The sequence below is a fragment of the Myotis davidii genome, unplaced genomic scaffold (assembly GCF_000327345.1).
Source record: "Myotis davidii unplaced genomic scaffold, ASM32734v1 scaffold281, whole genome shotgun sequence".
Taxonomy (NCBI): Eukaryota; Metazoa; Chordata; class Mammalia; order Chiroptera; family Vespertilionidae; genus Myotis; species Myotis davidii.
Genome location: NW_006293784.1, coordinates 6998276 through 7005782, shown reverse-complemented (window position 1 = coordinate 7005782; position 7507 = coordinate 6998276). Strand labels below are relative to the sequence as shown.

At 41.4% G+C, this 7507-nt stretch overlaps 1 pseudogene; it reads right to left on the bottom strand.

Moving 5' to 3' along the window:
• Positions 1-5825: 5825 nt before the first annotated feature.
• LOC102756404 lies at positions 5826-7148 on the bottom strand (annotated as a pseudogene).
• Between the last annotated feature and the right edge of the window lie 359 nt (positions 7149-7507).

Below are 7507 nucleotides of genomic sequence, written 5' to 3'. Positions count from 1 at the left end.
GAGCGAGAAGCTGTGGCTTCCTGGTGAAGCTGCCCAGATGACCATGCATATAATGTCTGTTGTCCCCTTTGCTTTCTTCCCTTTATTAATATTAACTAGCTGATTACGATGATAACAGAGTGCTGCAAGTAAAATAGGAAACTAAGCGTTTGGACAGAGAGCTTTAAAAGTCCACTAGTTGGAGATCAGAAAGCTAGTAACCCCATTTTGGCAAGGCATGGCATTTGGTCAAAGTGTTTGTTCTTTGCTATAATTTGCTTGCTGTACCTCGATCATCTCTACGATAGCAGAGTAAGAAGAGAGATGGAACCTTGGTTATTAATATTACTGCTGAGTCATTCTAGAACAGCTGTGACACCCCAAGACTTCTTACTGGGTAAGAAAAATGATTATATATATATATATATATAGCTTTTTACACTATAAAAGACATTCTCCCCTAGCCACATAAATGAGTGGAATAATTCCAATTATTTTGCATGGTGGCTAGGATATATAAACTATTTAATAAGAATTTGTTGACTAATAACTTATAAAGGAAAAATCTCATCCTATTCTTGTCTCACTTCAGATGTACATAATTGCCGTGCTTATCTTTAATTTATATTGCTTATCTGCCCATTTACTATGCCTTGCCTCAAGAAAGTAAACATTTTACAGATTGATTGAATAATTAGGTTGGACTTTGATAGTTCTAGACCAGTGGTTCCCAACCTTCCTAATGCCGTGACCCTTTAATACAGTTCCTCATGTTGTGGTGACCCCCAATTTCATTGTTTCAAATTGAACATAATTAAAGCATAATGATTAATCACAAAAACAATATGTAATTATATATGTGTTTTCCGATGGTCTTAGGCGACCCCTGTGAAACCCAAAGGGGTCGTGACCCACAGGTTGAGAACTGCTGTTCTAGACAAAACTGTGAGACAACCATTGTAACTAACACTTTTCTTCCCACCAACACTTACAAATTCTGCACTTTTTCTAACATATCTTGAATGCTCTATATGTGCCAAGCACTGTTCTAAGAACTTTATTAACTGATTTAATCCTCACCACAAGCCTATAACAGGATTATTATTGTAACAGTCTGTAGGTGGAAATTTATTTTAACAGTTTTGTAGGTGCAGGGAGCATGGATAACTAGGTAATTTGCCCAAGATCACGTAATTAGAATTAGTTGGTGGCTGAGCCAGGATTATTGCAAGTGTTCTGGCTCTTAACTGCCACACGTTAATGTTGCTTTAGTGCATGCTTCTTCACTCATCATTATCTCCACTCCAAACTTTGGGTTCTGTGATAGCAGCTATTGCCTGATGAGTTTGGGTTTTTAAGTTTTGCTTTGTCTTGCTGTGTATTTCTTCCTCTTCCTACTTGTGAGAAGGTGATTCTGAATTCAGGCTTCATGGTCCCATGGAGGCAGGCTCTCTATAGGGATGATTAATTTATGCTTGATGCTTTTTTAAAAAAAGATTGTAAGAATTTTTTTATTATTATTATAACACTAAGGCATGAACATTTGCTGATTACTATACTGACTAGTGTGGCAGAGAATTCTAGGTCTCCCTGTATCCCTTCGTCCATCGGTGGGAGACAAGGATTGTTACTCCCCCTTTACAGAGGAAGAAACTGGTTTTTACTTGCAGAATATCAGGAATTTGTTCAGCCTGAAGCCCTACCTGGACCGACCTGCCATTCTGGCCCCCAGGGGAAAAAGGACAGTCAAGTTGTCAGCAATTTCTTTTTGCAAATGTAGCACCTGCCTCAGGAGAAATAGAATGGAGGAGCCCCCTTCTGACCTCTGGTTGGCTCTTGGAGACCCAGGATTGACAACCATGAGCCCAGATGCTTACCTTGACACTTTCTTTCATAGACCGTTTGTCTACTACCTGTCACCTGGTCCTAAATCCCCAGCATGTAGCCAAATTCCAGTTGGATGCACATCAATTTCCATATTGTCAGTGCCCACCAGCACTTTTGTCCATAGCAATCTGTGTGTGGCAGCCCTCCTCCCCACTTCACCTTCACAGCTGCCCTGTTCTGACTTTACCAAAAGGACGTAATCTGCCTCAGGCATCCGAATATCTTTCTATGTTACACTGCCCCAGGCATCCTGCAAAGGCCCAAATCACAATGCTGGCACCTGTGTAGAGCAGCGTTTCTCAACCTGTGGGTCGCGACCCCTTTGGGGGTCAAATGACCCTTTCACAGGGGTCACCTAAGACCATCGGAAAACACATATATAATTACATATTGGTTTTGTGACTAATCACTATGCTTTCATTATGTTCAATTTGTAACAATGAAAATACATCCTGCATATCAGATATTTACATTACGATTCATAACAGTAGCAAAATTACAGTTATGAAGTAGCAACGAAAATAATTTTATGGTTGGGGGTCACCACAACATGAGGAACTGTATTAAAGGGTCACGGCATTAGGAAAGCTGAGAACCACTGGTGTAAAGAGAATGAGCATTAAGCAAGTTATGTTGCTCTCAATTATTTGCTTTCATCAAAATTGGAGCAACATCTAATCATGTTGTCACTTAAGATAATTTGTGATCATTTTTCACTGTATAATTTGGATGCAAGGTAAATAATCTTGAGTTGTTGTTAAAACAAACTTCTTCCTATACCCATCTATTTAGTACTTATATCTATAAAATAAAAAATTGGAGAATTAATTTTGAATCTTGTCTCATTCTAGCAGCAAATCATATTCATCCACAGCTACATGAACTAGTGAGGAAGGTGGGGGACCAGTACTGTCATTAATAAACAGGTTTCCAGCCCTAACCGGGTTGGCTCAGTGGATAGAGCGTCAGTCTGCAGACTGAAGGGTCCCAGGTTCGATTCCTGTCAAGGGCATGTACCTCAGTTGTGGGCCCATCCCCAGGAGGGGGTGTGCAGGAGGCAGCTGATCGATGTTTCTCTCTATCCCTCTCCCTTCCTCTTTGAAATCAATAAAGATATATTTTAAAAAAAGAAATAGGTTTCCAGTAAAATTATTTAATTTTGTGGCATGTTTATTTTCTTGTGATACATTGTATGATGGAAAGATAACTCAGTCCAGAATAACTTGGAAAACATGAAGAGCCTTATGGTCACAGGAACTATTTTTTTAAACTTATATACAAATTCTTTTTGTAGAAAGGCTTGACATGGACAATCAATAAGAGATTTCCAAATATAAAGGTTGAATAACGTTCTGTAGAGGGAAGAGAAATGGAAATACAAGTATAAGAAGAAAAATGAAGAAAAGCAAGAGCTTATTCAATAATTTGTATAACTAGATGGTGGTAAGGAACAAAGAACTATAGTATTTACTATAGTATTAAAGAATTATACTATTCTATTGACTGCTCTTAGAATGCTGTCATGGCCTTGTTTTAAAGTGAGTGTTTAAAATACACTGCAATTTATATCTTTACAACGATTTAATCTTAGAAAACCTTTAGTTATCAACCTAACAATTGCGTGTGTGAGGCACAGGAAGTAGAGGGACATATATATCTCTAAAATTCTTTTGGAAGTGCTTGAACAAAAACAGATCTAAAGCCATGTCCAACATCCTTTGGAACCCACCCACAAAGAAGTTTCTTTTTGTTATTTATTTTATTTGAGTATTTTTCTCTGAACACACACACACACACACACACACACACACACACACACACACACAAATGATCATTTGGCAGCTATGGTAAAAAGAGTCCAAGCTGCTGAATTCAGACAGATGTGGGTTCCAAATCCCAACTCTATACTTTACTGTGTGACCTTGGGGAAATGCTTAACCTCTCTGGGCTGCAATTTCCTCACTTGCAAACAGAGAAAAGCTGTTATGAGAATTAAAAAGAATATATGCAAAGGACCTTATAAATGTGTCATAATAAATATGATGATTAGAGCAAACAATCATTCCTATTCTTCCTTTTCCTTAAAATCTTTCTATCAGTTTTAATACAAAATATGAGCAAGCCTTTCATCTTTCTAAGGGAAGAAAAAAAAAAGCCTAAATGGTGTTTATGTGGCTGCACCTGTCTGTTCACTTAGTGTCACCATTTCCCAGGGATCAATATGATTGTTTGCCCCTGGACATAGTTTCCTGGCAACACACATCTTGAACTAATTCAGGTGAATTTCCTGTGTCATTTATGGTCACTTGACTCCTGTATCAAGTGGCTCCTTGCAACCTTCCATAAATATTAGGATTATGCTTGCTTAAGGGAAATAAGCAAATGTTATGTTTATACATCGTTTTTCTCTTGGGACTTGACAATGCTAAGCAAAGAACCATCCACTGAGGTCACCACAGTCTCTTTGAATGCAACTGGGTGGGTATTTTTGTGCGATGCAAGCAGAGCCGAAAAGACTTATTCCCAGGGTTTTCTAACTTGAAGGAAAAGGAGTAATTCCTCAGTGAATCCTCAACAACTATTGTTGATGACCGGGAGAAGCACAGGAAACATCTGATTTTTCCTGCCCTGACATTTTCTTTTCTTTCCACTGGGAGTAGGCTGCAAGGATCCTTAAGGCAAATCAACAGTCAGGAGTTATTGCCAAACCTTTTGGCAAAGAGTATATGAATTTTCCATGTTTTAAGTGTAAATATTCTTCACTTTAAATTCCCTTTACCCTTCAAAGTCTGATTTTTAAAAAATAATTTCTTACTTGAATCCCTAAAGGCAGACATTTACTATAACATTCATTACACAGGTTTTTTGTGATTACTAAGCAAGCATATATTTGTAATAATGATACAGTTCTTCACTAAAGAAATGACAGTTTTTCATGAGATTAAAGTCTCCCCTAATCTCACCACCTTGTTATCAATTTGCTGTATTTCTTTTTAACAGTTTTCCTGTGTACTGTTGACAAAAGAAACATCCCAACCCCTGGGGACTTTTTATGAGTTTATCTGAGCCAAAACTGATGGCAATTGCTGGGAAATAAGAGCTCAAATACTCCAGAGAATGGCAGTTTTGCGGTTTCTTTTATACATTGGAGTTAAGGAGGGAAAGAAAGATCACATGAAAGTGAAAGAAAGTAAGGTAGAGGGTTGTTAACAGGATTATGTGCTTGCTTGATAGGTCTGGAAAAGAGGGTTACTTCTGGGATTTCAAAGGTGTGCTCACCAAGATGCACAAGAACAATGGACAGGTCTGGTTTACAAATCTTTAACTGAAGAAGTTATACTAGTAGGCCTGGGGCATGACTACCAACCATGACCTGCCCAGTTAGGAATATGATTTATTACAGCACCCCTTTTGCTTCCACAGAATTTACTGTAGTAAACAGAAAACCACAGGCCCACAATAGTGTCACTCATGCTGAAAGCCCATGAAGCCAAACCCAAATACCTCATCTAATTGCAGTTAAATCTCTCCCCAAAACATAATCAGCCTGGAATTTCCTGATCAAAACTACTGAGGTCATCTGCCTGATAAGACCCTCTGCCTTCCCCTGTGGGAAGGTGTCCTTGCCTGAAACAATCCACTCTTTAATTTCTTAGTCCCACCCTCTTCCTGGCTATAAGTCCTTCCATTTTGTATAATTCATTGGAGCCCTTCTAGCTGCTAGATGGGATGCTGCCCAATTCATGAATTGCTTAACTAAAGCCAATTAAATATTTAAATTTACTAGGTTGAATTTTAACAACTGTAAGCTCCCCCCCCACCCCATTATAAAATGCCTTGTGTGGGGAAAAGGGAAAAAAAAACAACTACTGGACTTTCTTTTTATTTTTTTAATGTTCAATGATCTCTGAACTTCTTATTGGCGTCCTGCCCCGAAGGGGTGCCCCACCTCTGCTGCCTTAATGCCCCAGGACTTTGGTGTCGTTGACCTCACACACCACTTTGCCAATCACAATCCTGCAGTGGCGTTCTTTTGGATGGATTGCATGCAATTGCTGTTGTCCAGGGCATCACCAAGACTGAAGTTTTCCCCTTCTTCCAGCAGGAGGAGGTTGGTGATGATCTCAGCCTCCAGCTTGGCCTTGATGCTCTGCAGGGCCTCCTACTCCTGGGGCTGGTGCTGCCTCTCGGCCCTGGGCTGGGCCAGGTCTGACTCCAGCTGCTGCAGGACCCCGTTGAGCTGTTCTGTCTGATGGCATAGCGTATCTCCACCTCCCTCAGGACGTTCTCCATGCTGGCATCAGATTCCTCATCCAGTCCAGGTCAACCTCCAAGGCCTGGACCGTACATCTCAGCAGTTCCTATCTCAGCGGTCTGTGAGGTGGCCACTGTGGTGCTCTCCTCAGTCTGCTGGGACCAGTACTTGTCTAACTCTTCTCCGTTCTCCTGAGCCAGCTCATCACACTGGGCCCAGATGTCTGCCATGATCTTGCTAAGGTCCTAATATTTGGGGGCATCCAACTCCACAGTCAACCCAAAGTTGGCAATCTGGTTTTTTAGACCATTTATTTCCTCCCTCTCTGTGGTTCTTCTGCATGAAGAGCTGCTCTTCCTTGAGAGCCTTGATCTCTGTCTCCAGCCACAGCTGAATATTGGTGTCATCAATGACCTTTCTGAGCCCATTGAGTCACTCTCCATAGACTGGCGCATGGCCAGCTCCATGTCATACTTGACTCTGAAATCAGCCGCAGCAAGACGGGCATTGTCAATGTACAGAACAATATGGGCATTGCCCACAGAGCTTACAAAGACCTAAGCCCTCCAGTCCTCAATGATCTTGAAATAATGCTCCCAGCCTGTGACATGGGGTCCCTTCTTCTCCAGGTATTCCCATATGTCGCTCTCCAGTCTCCAATTATCAGCCTCCAGACTCCTCGGCCTCTCCAAGTAGGAGGTCATTCAGGCATTGCTTTGTCTCCTTCTCACTGGATGTCCCCTATGCCCACCAGACACCCAGCCATCCCTGCAGCCAGGATCCTGGGCCCCCGGCCAGCCTGCACACTGGTGGAGATCCGGAATCCTGAGCCCACAGCACTGTGGAGCAACAGTACTAGCTCTCTCCTCTCACCTGTCTGGACTCCATGGTAAGGAGGTCCCAAAACTCGAAAGAGACTTGCACTTAATTTCCTTGGCTCCAGCCCCACATCTCGCCCCTGCCCTGAAGCCTCTGTCAGGTTCCACAAGGCAGACTGTGCCTCTTCTGGGCTGCAGCCTCTCCTCATCTTTTCTCCCTTGCTACTTACTCAGTGTGTGGTCAAGACCGGAACAGCCTCCATGGCATCACCCGGGAGCTTGTAGATGCAGAACCTCTTGCCTACCCTGAACCTCCTGAATCATATTCTGCAGTTCAATGAGATTTCTTGGTGATTCTAGGCCAATTAAGAAATTAACTGATCTAGACTACAGTTTTCCTGCCTTGTTTCATTATCCCCCACCCCTAAATTTATTAAATTCTCTCATGCATGGGATGTCCCTCACCCCTTTCACTTCATTATCAACTTTGTGAATTTATTTGCCTTCTATTTTCATTTCTTTTCCTATTATTTAATGGGATCTCTAGAGTCAAAGGGGAAAAACTTTG